Genomic DNA, 15,365 nt, shown 5'->3' with positions numbered 1-15,365 from the left:
ATGGAACCGTACAAAGCACCGCTGATTACATGGGATACTCATCTTCACAATTCTCAGTCAGCCAAAACCTTCAGTTGCACATTGAATTTTTCCACGTACTTAACTTATTATTATAATCAATTGCCATTGATTTAAGCACAATCAAAGTACATAATCAACCCATAAACACATAGAGAGAGTAAGAAATTCCTACCTCAAGTGATTCGAACGAGACCCAAGTGATTGATCGAAGTCCAAGCGAGCCCTAGACCTTCCAACTCCGGAATCGACCAAGAACTCCTCTCTGAGCCTCACCCAACGCAATACGAGCCCGAGGTTGCGTTCTAGAGATGAAATAAAGATGAATCCTTGAGATTTTTGTGAGATGGAGTGGAGTTTTGAGAGAGAGAGAGAGAGAGAGAGAGAGAGAGAGAGAGAGAGAGATAGAGAGATTTTTCGGTGGAGAGAGGGACGGTAGAGAGAAAGAGACGATGGGAGATATATAATCTCCTACACACACACTCACCCTATATATACTCCTATATCATTTATTCACACACCCACTCCCTCAAGTTTTAATTTGCTCACTTCAATCTCTATTTCAAATAGCCACCAAATAAACTATATTCTCTTAATTAGCCAATTAATAAATATTTTGAATAATAATTTTTTTTATGGGTCTCTACATTATTTGAATTGTTTTCGCATTTGTTAGTTTTACCCCAAATTTTTATGGGTTATTGATTCGTCTCGACGAGAGGAATCGGAAAATATTTTTTTTTTACTTTTTACCTAAGTATTTTGAGAAATAACTACTTTTTAGCATCAAAATGTCATTTTTTTTGGGCTAAAAAATGATTATTTCTCAAAATACTTGGGTAAAATAAAAAAAATTTACTTTTTCGATTCCTCTCATCAATGCAAATTAATAACCCTCAAAAGTTTGGCGCAAACTAACAAATGCAAAAAAAATCAAATAAGGACAATTTTCAGATTTAAGTTAAGTTCAAAAGAATAGGTATGCAGAAAAATAAAGCATCTTAGTATTTATACCAGTGATTATGTTTTCTTATGGCTGATCATGAAAATGCTGAATTGGAGGGCAACTTTTTTTTGTAGAAAACTATAACCAAATTTTGCTCATTATCAAAATCCGAAATCCAAACTTAGTACCAGTGATTAACATTAGGAATGGAAGAATGAGCTGTATTTTGGTTTAGAGGTATATTAGGGCAAGAGGGGAATGAAAAAAATACTGTTTTAACCCAAGAAAAGGAACCCATTCGCATTTGGCGTTAAAAAGGCTAACGGCAGTTAGTAATTAGATCAAGTTGGAACAAAATGAAAAGTACAGAGTGTAAATCGAGTCAATTAAAACTGCAGGGACCAAATTGACACAAACATTTAATTACAGGGACCATTTCGATTTTTTTTCCAATCTCTTAAATTAGCTAGTAAAATTATTTGGACTAGTTCTCTAGTCATCCTACCAATAATTTATAGCCATCAATTAGAAGTCAAAAACCTAATCTTGAAATATACATTCTTTTAATGTACTATATATATATATATATATATATATGAATTTATGCATTATGAATGTATGTCTACAGTCCGGATCTAATGAGGAATTCCGCAAGGTGCTACTATGCAAGACTTCTCTTTTCAGATCGAATTGCGACGATCCGAGCCGCTCAAAGTGATCAGAACGTGATTTTAAGGGTACCCCTAAAGAAATCAGCAAAAAAAATGATCAAAAATGGCTTGATCCGAATAGTTTTTTATTGAACGGTTCAGTAAAAAACTGCTCGGATCACAAGCCCTTCCCGATCATTTTTTTTGCTGATTTTTCGCGGGTACCCTTAAAATCACGTTCTGATCACTTTGAGCAGCTCGGATCGTCGCAATTCGATCGGAAAAGGGGAGTTCCGCACGGTAGCACCGTGCATGTGCTTTCAAATTGGATATATTTCAATTCAAGGACATCACCGGGTTGGCCAAGTCTGTTTTTTAATCCCTTATTACCTGTCACTCCTCCCTGTCTTTGCCCTTTATTTATAACTCAAGTGTTTGGACAAATTTACGTATAACTTGACTAATTTGAGAAAGTTAATTTTACAGTCTGCTTGCGGAGATCCCTGTTAAAGTCAGAACAAATCTAGTTTTTTCCCCTTTTTCGATGGGGTCCCTTCGGCAGATGAAATGGAGAAGTGTCAAGAAGTGTAAAGAAAAAGGAAAATAGTTTGTCCAGGTCCTCTGATGCATTTGACTAGCTCATTTGGGAATCGGAAATCAATGATTGGGCCCCGTCAACGATTCAAGTGCTCATTTGTCAATGGATCCGGCTCTTCCCAGTCGTAGTTTTGGACGGCAAGGAACAGTCCACTTTGGACTATCCATTTTACTGTAATAAATGGTTGAAATTTGTTCAAAAACTCTTCCATGACTACAACGGGAGAGGATCCATTTCCTTTGTCAGTAATTTTTTTTCCTATCATCATTTCTCAATAACTCAAGTTGCTCATTTACAAGTCCATTTAGATTATGAGTGATTATTCGGTGGCCCGGGACATGAGGGCTGAGGTTGAATCCAATTTTTTTAATGTCCAGTTCAGTCCAGTTTTGGGCTGTTGTGGGTCTCTTCAGGGACCAAAACAACGATCGAAATCATTCATTTTGTAGAGCTCGTTGAGTAAGTCATCCACGCAAACAATTACCTTGATCAAACATCGATAGGTAGACTAGTACATGATCAAAGCATATTTGTAAAATACAAAGAAAAAATTTTAAGTTTTGAATTATTATTTTTCAACCTAATTTTGTACCTATCAATATTCGATCATGTACCTATCAATATTCAATCAAGCTAATTCAATCCGATACAATTCAAATCCAAAAAGTAAAATCGATCCCATAATCTATTTGATCCAACTGTCAGAGGCACTTGTTTAACAACAATGCTACCACAAATACGTAGACATACACACACACTCATAATAGGAGTGCGCAGCGTATGTGGGGGGCCACTCCTATTATGAGTGTGTGTAAGTATTTGTGTGTTGTTCCAGCTACAAAGCGCACGTATTAAAGTTTAATGGGTTTCTTCTGTACTGTGGGCCTGTGGCATGTGGTCGGTCGTTGGGTTTCGTGGGCTAGTTCCAATCTTTTTTTTTTGATCAGAGGGCTAGTTCCAATCTCCTGGTGCAAATATACAAGTAAGGGAAACAAAGCACGTACAACAAGGGTACGCACAAAAAATACACTTGCAGAGGACTGACGTTAATAAAAAGAAAGAGTGACAAAATCATTTTCCTATATTTTGTTAGTTATTGACTAATTACTGTACTTATTTTGGCGCAGGGAAAGAAAAAATATACTTGCAGGGGAGTGACGTTAACAAAAACCAAAAATACACTTGCAGGGTAGTGGCGTTGACAAAAAAGAGAGTGGCAAAATCAGCAGCCAAAATCTAACTATCCTTTATATTTGTTTTATACCCTTTTTACTGTATTAACTATTATTGTTAGATATTTTGGCACTTTTCGGGGTTATCCAAAACCTCATTTGGTGTCTTTGTTATGTCGACTCCGTTTGATTGTAAAGGGTAGGTTCTTATGGGGTAGTTGCTCGCTCGATGCTCGTCCCATTATCTGAGCCAAGTTGACCGCTGCAATTGCGTGAGAGGTAAAAGCATTTCACAGCACATCATGCATAGTATTTCCGAGATTTGAAATTTTATTTCTGCTCGTTTCCCTTTCCGATAAATCTCTCGGAAAATTAATTTTCCATATATATGTATCCTTAATCAATTTTATTTGGAAAGGCCGAAAATTTGCTTTCCATTTATGTGTCATTAGAAGACTTTGGTTTGAAGGAAAAATTGAAGTATAAAAGGGGTTGACACCATAGGGATCTGTTACCCCAAAGAAGAGTTTTATTATTTGCTTACTAGGTGCACTTTCGTGCACAGCTTGAATGCATGCCCGTTGAAGGGAACAAGTTTTGGTATAGGCTAGATATGTTTTATTTGTAATTTTAGAGCCGGAAGTAATAGAAGAGCTTGGAAATAGGTAGAGCATGGAAATAGGCCGGGAGATATATTACATAGATTGCTGACAGTACGAAAAGCATTGGTTGATCTACACATGTAGATATATTAGATAGATTGATCAAAGTATCAAAAGCATTATTTGATCTACATATGGACAACACAGTGCATAGTCTATTTACATATGGCAAGGAGCATAACATGAGTACAGCTTGGAGTAGCCATAGACAGCACTACAGCAGTGCAGTGGTATGGCGGACATCGAATGCACATTGAACTTGCACTGGGAAATTCCAGCGTAGGTGTTCATGTAAGCTTTGAGGGTGATGCTGCATTTCTTGGGTTGAGCAAGCTGGTCAAGGAGTTCGGGGGAGAGCAAACTTATTTGAATGTAAACTTCTTGTTTGTCAACGGAACTTGACAAACAACCAGTTTGCTGACTCCATTTCTCTTCGAAGTTCAAATCCAACTATCACACAAGTTATTTTACCAGTTTGCTGACTCCATTTCTCTTCGAAGTTCAAATCCAACTATCACACAAGTTATTTTTACTACTATCACAACAGTCCACATGATAAAGCATCGGTTCCAACAACTCAAAACTGAGAAGCATTGATGTGTCTACGGCTCCAAAAGAATCCATTTTCATGTGCTCTGTTCATGAGTAAGACAATACAATTATCAATCCTTAATATGACATGCAAAATGAATATCTTCACCTGTCTTTACAACAAAGATTCATTAACAATTTAGTATCATTACTTAACTGACCCAACATGATTTTCGACGCACCCATCTTTCAAAATTAATACTTCCATCTATCCAAGGGACCTCTTTTCGGGGTCTATTTTTAAAAAAGGGAGCCTCTTTTGGGATTTATGTTTGGCCTAGGGAGCCCATACCTCTCACCTTCACTAATATGTATTTTCTAATAGAGTGCTATTATCGTGTTGACCAAAACAAACATACTTCTCCCAAAGTAGCACATGAAATGGCTGAAGCCCGGCTACGCACTCACCAATTTCATGTATGAAGGAACAAGACAAGAAACAATGGTGAAGCTCAATATATTTAGGAACAAAACAGATTAAAAGTGAATAATCTTTTACTCCTATTATGAAAGAAAATTACCCCACAGTCAGATTGTCCAGTTCTTTCTATCAGTTCACCATTATGCTCAGCGCTTTGCACATAGGTCCAAGTAGAACTATCAACGGCTGAAAACTATGGACTTCGATGCTGTGCATTTTTTCTACCTTCAACACTATATAGATCGTCTTTTACATCCTTCAAAGCTGAACACACCAACAGTCAAGGTTAAGTAACTTGCTTCTCTTGAAATCTGGGCCACAACTGGAGCAGAACCAGAGCCTGTACCCCCACTCATACCTGCTCTTATGAACACACGATCGGAGCCTCTAAGGGAAGCAACAATCGCTTCATTTGATTCCTCCGCAGCTTGTTCTCTTAAAAGTGGATTCCCACCACCACCTGCACTCTATTAAGCAATTGAATCAAAGGACAAAATAAAAAAAGAGTGTAAAAAAATAAGTAGTTACACCACAAAAGCAAGGAGATATCAGAACAGTGATTTTGTGATGCTACTTAATCACATTCACCACCATAGTTCAATCACATAGGCTGTTCCCTGCTCCAGAAAGGGTAGAGTGGAAACTTTAGAATAAAATCCTAGAAACTCAAATTAAAGTGAGAGCACCGGCGCGAGTCCACGTGTCAAAAGCTCTCCAAATTGAAGTGGTTTCTTAGCAGCAAGTAGTGCCTGGTGTCTATAGCATAGAAATAGACATCCTGATAGTAAACAGTCAACATTAAGATGTCAGTCCTGTGTAAGTTCCATTATGGTGCAAATATTGTAGTAAGCCAAGGTTGCATACTTGCATCTTATCATCTTAATCAAAACACTTGCATCTTGTTCGTACTCTTTTTTTGGGGTTGTGCATTTTTTAGTTTTTGGTCTTATACGACATGTTGTAATCAGGAGTTACCTACATTGAATCATTGAACAAACAAATAGAATATGGTGACAACTGGATTTAGCAGAGCTCAGCAATTTGTACCATATCTAACTTGTTTTTTTCCCCTTAAAAAAGACATTAGTTTTTCGCCTTTTTGTCTTACAATTTAAAATTTATGTTCTATACATAGGCTATAAGGAACCTCCACACGCATTTTTTTTGGTTTTTTATAAGAGGGAGAACATTTGAATAGAAATATTGACAAATCTAGTTAATATGAACAAATTACAGAAAACTTTGAAGTCCTAACATCACTTTCATAGAGAACCATGCGGAATGGGCTAGGACACATACATAGATCATGTCACTCTAATATATTACAAATACATACATGAACAAAAGTATTTTTGCAATCGCAGATCAAAGCAATGATTCTAGGAGCAAACATACAAAAGTTATACATAACTTGCATGGCTTAAAAAGTTTCGTGGCTTCTGTCAAGACATTGTTACTAATGCAAGAGTAAAAACCCTACACACGGGACACTAACATCAAAACCAACGATAGATTTTCTCAATGTCGTCATCTGCATGGAAAACAACCACCCGGAATTCTATGCTGGGTAACATGACAATCAAGAGGCAATAAAGGAATCTAGATAAAGAGTAATCAAGAAATAATTAAGTATTTCGACATCAAGGTGTTAGCCATTTACCAGCATGTTCCAAGTACGATCAGCTATTTTGATGACCATTTCCTCAAGATGAATATGCAAAAGGTTTGTTTGAGACGAAGCTCAAACTCCTACAGAAAAGCAAACATAACTTTAACTAATGCAATAATTAATCACAATAAATATCTGTTGCAAACCCATAAATATGATCAAAACTGGAGAGCTACATACCGAGCGCAACTGTAGAGTAGGAAGATACAAATGACCAAATTTGAGTACACTCTGCAGGTCTGAAATGGCTGAAGGCAAACAGAAAGTGTGCAGATTTTCTAAAATCTTTCTAAAATCAACTGGCCAAGCGCTATGTCCATGCGTAAGTAAACTCCACGTACTTGGAGCATTAGCAAGAAAGTATTGCCGAAGCTGTCGTGCCTTTCAATGATAAGAAAGCAGGGGCGGAAAGAAAGCTTTTTCCTTTTCGTCGGGAGAGCTCTGACACATTCTCCTAAGAACAAGAAAGGATAGGGAAATGGCGATTCTTTTGTATCACCAGTCCTGCCATACAAGACAAATAAAATAAGATAAGGAAACCTCTAACAATAAAGAACATAACCTCTGCAGATAATATGTAGGTTATGGCTCTGTACCCAATCTTTGGAAGAATATTTAAATGGAAAAGATATAATTAAAATAACAATAGAACAAACCTGAGCAATACCAACAGGATTGACATAGCTTAAATGTGAACAATTGCCTATACCTATACACAAACTTATATAAATAACATTCGACAAAGCAGCATTGCTAAAAAAATATACCTGAAATACAATTTCGAAGCACAAACTCTAAAATGAACACAATGTGTATCTAAGCGCCATCTAAATGCAGTAAATTAACTTGTAGCTGTGCCTTCTTCACTATACCATAGGAATGAATGATACACAATGCCATCTAACGATGTAGCCAACTGACATCTGAAATTCCATTCGAATGCAGCACCCAAAGGCAAAATAACGCGATAGTCTTGAAGGAAACTATAAAAATGTCTATAGATCATGTGATTCCTCTCGTCAGAAATGACAGCAACAGAAACTACTCTTTCACCTAGAGCAGTTTCTAAATAATAAATGCCCCCCATTTGTGTATACATCAAAATCATCCCTAGCTAAATCCCACCGAACAAACGGTGCATGTATGACCATTCTGGCATGAACATATCGAACACAAAATCAGTTACAAAAGAATTCTAAATTTTTTTAGATTCAATTAGTATTATATGTGTATGTTCCCTACTAATAATAAATTTAATTTTCCTTTATGGAGGAAACCAAAGCAAATTATGTAAACGCGAACTTAGAGAAAACACGATAAGGAGAGACATATAGCTAAGCCACAATAAAGGGCAAAGAACAACTTGATTTTGTTATGCATATTTAAATTTTGGTACTTCCTCGCATCTAACAACCATAACCAAACCCCCCATACAACTACCAAAACAACCAGATCTTCGGTCACAGAAACAGATGATGGAGAGAGAGAGAGAGAGAGAGAGAGAGAGAGAGAGAGAGAGGGCTTTTCAATCTGATGATTAAGAGAGGAGATAGTGTTATACCTGGCTAGGATTTAGGTATCTTTCCTCTCTCCCATTCGCAGGGGTGTCCCCTTTAGGGAACTCATGCCAATATAACATTTCTTTTGCTACATATGCGTTTCAGGTGAAAAGGAGTAAAATAAGTGACAGGTTGAAGCTACTGCAGGCTTTTGTTCTGCACACATAGAGTTACATCTGGCTTACTTGGATCAATTAAAGGCATCTAACCCAAAACCAACAACCACCAAAACCTACCTAACACCCAAAACCAAACCTCCCAAAAACTAGTTTGGGAGGAAAAAAAAACCCAGATCGGAACAGTTAGCTTTTCCCACCAAACGCACAGAAGAAGGTCCAGTCGAGAGGGAAAAAAACCAGATCTTCGGTCCCATTACTTGCTACTCGATGAGATTGAACACTAATCGGCTCGAAAACTTGCCTGTAACTGGTACTTGATCTTTTCCGTACCAGCTGCTCTACGAGATTTCTCTGGGTTGGATCGCAAAACAAACGATAGGATTTTGGGTCCGATTGCAACAACAGATCTGAACTAATGAGGAAAACGGGAGCGTAAAAAAGGAAGATATAACGACAAGCATACGGAGATTAGACGTACCGGTGCTTTGTTTGATGAATTTCATCTGCATAAATGAGCATAACAATGGTGCTGTGGAGATAAGCAACATAAGGAACCAAACTTCGTGATCCAGGCTATCCATTCGGCTAAACAGGGCACAAAACTAAGGGAGAGAGAAAGATTGATGCAGAGGAATGGAATGAAGGATACCCCTTGAAACAGAACCGTGTGGGAGACCGTGTGAATGGAAGGAGCGCAGAAGAATCGAGAAGAGAACCAGTCACTGGCGTAAAATAAAAGGGGAAATTATAGTTACCCCCCTCGAACTAACCCTCGCATACACTTACCCCCTCTAACTTTTATTTTTAGCACTTAACCCCCTCAAACTAACTGAAATTCAAACGGTCATAACTTCAAACGGTTATAACTTATAACTTCTTCGTCCAAAATCGAAAATATGTAAATTATATATCGATTTCGAGGTCTTGAAGTCAGCTTTCTAATGACACTAAAATCACATCACAATTCAAAGCACACATAAAGTTATGATCAAAACGGTCTTTCTGTCTACCAGCCCTTACTCTTTTGATCATAACTTTCTGTGTGCTTTGAATCGTGATGTGATTTTAGTGTCATTAGAAAGCTGACTTCAAGACCTCGAAATAGATATATAATTTGCATATTTTCGATTTTGGACGAAGAAGTTATGACCGTTTAAAGTTATGACCGTTTGAATTTTAGTTAGTTTGAGGGGGTTAAGTGCCAAAAATAAAAGGTAGAAGGGGGTAAGTGTATGCGAGGGTTAGTTCGAGGGGGGTAACTATAATTTCCCCAAAATAAAAAGAAGAATGGCAGCACCCAAATCAACGGCCAAAACGCATCACGTATCCCGCGAAACAGCCGGATCACGCCAGGTGTCCACAATCACAGCCAGACGCGAAAATTACCATTGTACCCAGTCAGCTACACTATGCCTCTAAAAATTGAGGGACACAATTGAAAAAATTGGACAAAAATTTGGCATCCCCCAATCCGGTTCTTATTATTTAGGAGGATGGATATATATAACAAAGAAACAAAGGGTTGCACGACTTTTTTCTGTTTTTGGTGGAGGCGAGAGTTTTTTACTTATAAAAAGGGAAGAAAGGGCTACACGGGTTTTGTTTTGTTTTTTTTTTCCTCAGGGGGAAAACAGAGATTAAAAGTTTGGTAGCCCATGTTCCTTTACCACCGAGAAGAGTTTATTTTTGATTCAGCAGCAACCTCTTGTTTTTATTACGTTCTTGCATCTAGAATTCTTCAAACGTTTTTTGGTTGTTTAGATCATGTTTCACATCATATCATTCATTGTTCGTGATTTTTAGTGCCGTTTGCTGCTGTGCCGAATCTTTTGGAGATTGATTTAGAACCGGTTGAATTCAGAAATTGGACGTGAAGTCCGTGGTGCATCTATTGGATCTTGAACAAGCTCTAGGAGTATCGGAGATTGGCGAGAATAGGGCAAGGCTTGGGTAAGGTTTTTACTATTTCGCAATCTGTACTTCTTTTTGATTAATAGAATAAATCAGTAGTGTTAGGCCGTGGTTTTGGCTTAGGGTTATTTAGGACCCTAAGTTTTTCCACGTAAATCGTGCGTTTCTTATTACAATTTTTATTCTACTGCAGTACTTTATTTTTGGTTTGGATTAATCGAGATAATCAACCCGTTTATCTATATAATTATTTTTTAATTTGAAAATTGGTTTTTTTATTTATTTATCAAAACTCCTATTCACCCCTCTCTAGGAGTAGATTGAACGCTTCCGCATAATTTCAAGTATTATTCCAAAATACTACACACACAATGTAACGCCCCGAATTTTGAAAACGTTAAATAGACAATTTTATTGAATATCTAAATAGAGTCTGGCTCATTATTACATCATAACCTCCATACAAGTACTTTCATTACAAAAGGGAGGGAAAACTAGGGTTCCTAACTACAGCTCCGCCTGCTCCTCCATCCTAGCCAGCTCTTCAGCTCCAAAAGCTTCCAAGGTGTAGAGTTCATCATGTTCATCTATAAGATCTGACACATTATACCGGCGTCGCCACTAATATAATATGTCGGTATCACCAAAGGTAATACCGTGAGCTACGAGAGCTACGAGAGCTCAATAGAATAACACATACTCACTAACCCTTAACTTACGAACAAACGATCATAAATTCAATGATTTCTACATAGTTCATACATATGCGACAAAACAGTTAACAATGACACATCCACATTCACTATTCAAACTAACGTTGGTGTCCATGATTTTTTGAGTTTCTCCTACGTGACTCCTCGTAGACCGTGTCACCATTTTCCACATTTCATAATCATATCAACATTTCCAAAATCATTTTTAACACACTCAACCTCGGTTTCGCCGCGCTAGTCTCCCGAGTATCCTCACAATGGTTCCGCCGCGCCGGTTTTCTATTGGCATGCAAAACTTTGCATTGTCTCCTCTCCGCGGATAACCAAGCCATATTACCAATGAGACTACCACGTCCAGCCCCATTGGCAGTCTTCACAATGGGCTACCAAGTCCGACCACATTATGGTTTTCACAATCCACGCAATGGGCTACCAAGTCCGGCCACATTGAGAGTTTTCATTCACACAACGGGCCATCAAGTCCAGCCACGTTGCGGTTTCCACAAATCCACACAATGGCTACCAAGTCCGGCCACATTGCGGGTTTTCTTACACATAATGGGCTACCACATCCGCCCATATTGTGGTTTCAAAACATACATTGCCATTAACACACCCTAGGTGCCATATTTCTACTTTCTCGATTTCTGTGCATGTCTCATTTTCATGCAACGACTCCACAATAGGACTTTTCACATACGTAATCATAAATCATTCATTGTAATCTTGAAACTAAACTAGCAAGATCATCCAACTCTATATTACGAATCATGCTCAAATCACCACCTAAAGCATAATGCCACATGTACAGACACCTTTGGAGTGAAAATCACTTATGCTTTACAACAAGACAAGTAATGCAAACAATTCATAACACATGCTCATAATCATCTAAAGATCAAAATATGAATACTTCTATTAACGATAAAGTCTTATCTTTTGTATAACCGTTCTTTCTTCCTTTGTGGGAAATTCAAAACAACACATGTGTTTATTAGGGTAAAAGTCGATTATTCCAACATGTTCATACTTCCATTAGCGAAAATAAGCTATTAACTATCATGCATTTCAACATTTTCAGCAATAGATAACCTTATATACGGAGAATCTACTTATACTTCCAACATACAGTTATACGTTATACTTGGAGTTGGTGGACAAAGAGACTCTACATATACTTAGAGATAGCGTATATGAGACCTTACCTTTCTTCTTGGCGGTAGTGGCGACTACGGAGAGAATGTGTACGTCAGGCGGAGTAACTTTCTACGGTTGGCCTCCGGTAGCTTCGAAATAGAAAGGTTTCTCTCGAAACTAGATCTTGACTAAACTACTTAAACTTTATGGATCGAATGGTGGTTGAGTGGCGGTTTAGTGGCAGCTAGGATGAGTTTCTTGAAGAACTTAGGAATAACTCAAGAACAAGGAAGAATTAGGAAAACAAAGTAAGAACACAAGGATTCTAGAGAGAGAAGTTGAATGGGTGAAGGTGCGAGTTGAATGGCAAAGATGGGGTGCTATTTATAGCCAAACTAACTTCTATTACCCCATGAATAAAATTTTCCCTAGCAAATATTGTTCAATGGTTAAAAGGGCAAATCATGATTGAAAGCCTTCCATGACTTGTCAAATCCAATCTTTAGGCATAAGGCTATAAAATCAAGTAGGATCTTAGGCTTTCTAGGTAAATCTAGGTGATCATAGTCTAGGTTGGCAAGTCTTACAAGTCTAGGGTAGGGTTTGATTAGGCTAAGGCATAGCCTTCTATGTTTAGTCATTCATAGGTCTAGGTTGTAATCAATTTCTAGGATGATTAAATGCTATTTTGGAATCAAATCTAGGATGATTAGGGCTAGGATTCTATGCTAGAAATTGACTAGAATGAGTTGTCTAGTTAATTGGACTTAAGGCTAAAATAGGGCTAAAGAGGTAGCTTGTACAAGTGTATAAACACATGCACATACTCCACCCTCTCTCTCTCTCTCTCTCTCTCTCTCTCTCTCTCTCTCTCGTTCAATGAATATATATATGACTACATATATGGTTATATATATACTTAAAGAATCTAGGAAAGTGACTCTAGAATAAATAGGCTTAAGGCTATAACCCTAGGCATGACTTGTCTTATCAAATTGTATATATATATGTATATACACTTGGTAAGTCTAATCTCTATTAATCAATGAATAATAATTCCCCTAACATTTGTTACCTAATAGGTAAAGAAAAAGTAAGGTTGACATGAAATGTTGAAATGACAAGGTTGATTTCTTGGAAGCAAGGTACAAGATTCCCATGGTACAAGATTCTCATGTGACTAGTCTTGTCACACACACACACACACACACACACACACACATATATATATATATATATATTAGTAGACTAGTTACTATTATCCAATGGGTAATATCTCTCCTAACAATTATGGACCAAAGGGTAAAGAAAAAATAAGGTTGACATGACATGACTCAAGATTCTTTTTTTGACTTGTCATATCAAAACTTTATTGGCCATTAAAACTCTATTATCCAACGGTTACAAGTTTCCCTAGCGGTTATTAACCAAAGGATGAAAGAGAAAGGAACTAGGTAGTTTAGTTTCTCCAACTAACCGGTTGAAAACTAATTCTACTTGCCATATAGGATTTCTAGTCAAGAAAATGAAATTTAAAGATTTTATTTAAAAAATATACAAGTGCTTTTATAAGCACACTTGTCTTTAGAAAATGACTAAATTCTCCGGGACGAAAAGATATAATTTAATAAATCTCAAATCTAATTATAACGGATTATTAGAAACAAAAACGGAATTTTTAAAGAAATCCAAGTAATTAAAATAAAATTTAAATATTTTAACAAAATTTTTTTTACCGAAAATCAGGGTCGTTACCCACAGAAACCCCAATTTTGCCTTGGTCTATTTCATATCCAAAACCCCAATTTCCCTCTCTCTATATATCCTCATTACATATACATACCAACAAGGCCCTTCTACTAAGGGCGCCCTTATTCAGCAAGTTGCGGACTTTGTCTTTGCCAATCAAATTTTAATAATCCGAGCTGCTCAATGTGATCAAAATGTGATTTTAAGGGTTTCAGTGAGAAATCAACAAAAAATAAATAAAAATTACTGTGAAGGGCTTCATCCGAGTAGTTTTCATTGAACAGTTTTAAAAAAACTGCTCGAATCAAGTCCTTCCCGATCTTTTTTTTTTTTTGCTGATTTTTCTCGCGGGTACTCTTAAAATCACGTTCCGCACACATTGAACGACTCAGATTATCGAAATTCGATTGGAAAAGGTAAAGTCTGCAACTTATTAGTCTAAAGACGCCCTTATTAGAAGGGCCATGTACATACTAATACATACATCTATCTACATCTGAAATCACAAAAAAAAGAAAAGAAATCTTTATTATGCCTTCAGCTGGTTTATTTAATTAAACATTTTTAAAGTGCCTTGAGTCGTTTCTGTATTTTCTTATTTTCAATTATGGTGTGTAACTGCTTGCTTTCTTCTTCTTCTTCTTCTTCTTCTTTTATCTAGATTTTGTGAATCTGAAGTCATTCAACTAGAGGTGTAAGGCTTCGGATTCGAAATCTATCTAATGGTACTGACTTACTCAATTAGTCTGTCCTGTGTGATATATAAACCACTAGCCAACTGTTGGATTTGTCTTGCGACTCTATCCTCTTGCGCATGGTCGGCCCAACTTCAAGGCCCAAGAGGCCTAGGCCTTGAGCATCTCAAAAATTTTAATTTTTAAGGGCACTCTAATATTTTCACTATTTGAATTTGAGTAGAACTCTTTTTAAGCTCAACAAAATGAAAAAAATGCCAAATTAGAGGTAATGAGTTAGCTTAACTCACCATCCCATTAGCCCAAGTTCCCAACCCATTAAATTCCCAAAATCATTTCCCTCAAACCAACGAATAACACCTCTCCAAAATCGTTTCTCCCAAAAAACTTTACGATCTCGGCGAAATCAAGAGAAGAAGATCAACGCACACCACAAAACTCGAAGAACAGTGGTACACGCCAAGGTAAATCGATGGCAATCAGTTCATTAGAACTAACTAACTAAAGTAAGGGCACATTTTTTTTATTAGATCTTGAGCACTAAAAATCTTTGGGCCGGCCATAAGCTCTAAAGACTTCAACGGTACAGATGAAAAAAGTATTAATCTAATCCAATTTAGCTTTCTTTTGTAAAAGGTTTTTTTTTTTTTCAATTATCAAACTCAAATATAATGAAAATAAAAAATAATTTTTTAATTTTTTTCCACCGTATAAAAGATCTCAATGAGATCTATCAAATAAGATCCATATTGGTA

The 15,365-nt window shown here is 37.0% G+C and overlaps 1 long non-coding RNA gene across 1 annotated transcript; it reads right to left on the bottom strand.

Annotated features, from left to right (window-relative positions):
- Positions 1–4,046: 4,046 nt before the first annotated feature.
- LOC131333165 (uncharacterized) lies at positions 4,047–7,286 on the bottom strand. Its single transcript, XR_009201740.1, has 2 exons — positions 6,908–7,286; positions 4,047–6,807 (listed from the first exon to the last, which is right to left on the bottom strand). It is a non-coding gene; the product is annotated as an uncharacterized LOC131333165 (long non-coding RNA).
- Positions 7,287–15,365: the final 8,079 nt, after the last annotated feature.

The sequence above is a fragment of the Rhododendron vialii genome, chromosome 1a (assembly GCF_030253575.1).
Source record: "Rhododendron vialii isolate Sample 1 chromosome 1a, ASM3025357v1".
In the NCBI taxonomy this organism is placed as follows: Eukaryota; Viridiplantae; Streptophyta; class Magnoliopsida; order Ericales; family Ericaceae; genus Rhododendron; species Rhododendron vialii.
The sequence above is the reverse complement of the archived record's forward strand: the minus strand, read 5'-3'. Positions and strand labels throughout refer to the sequence as shown.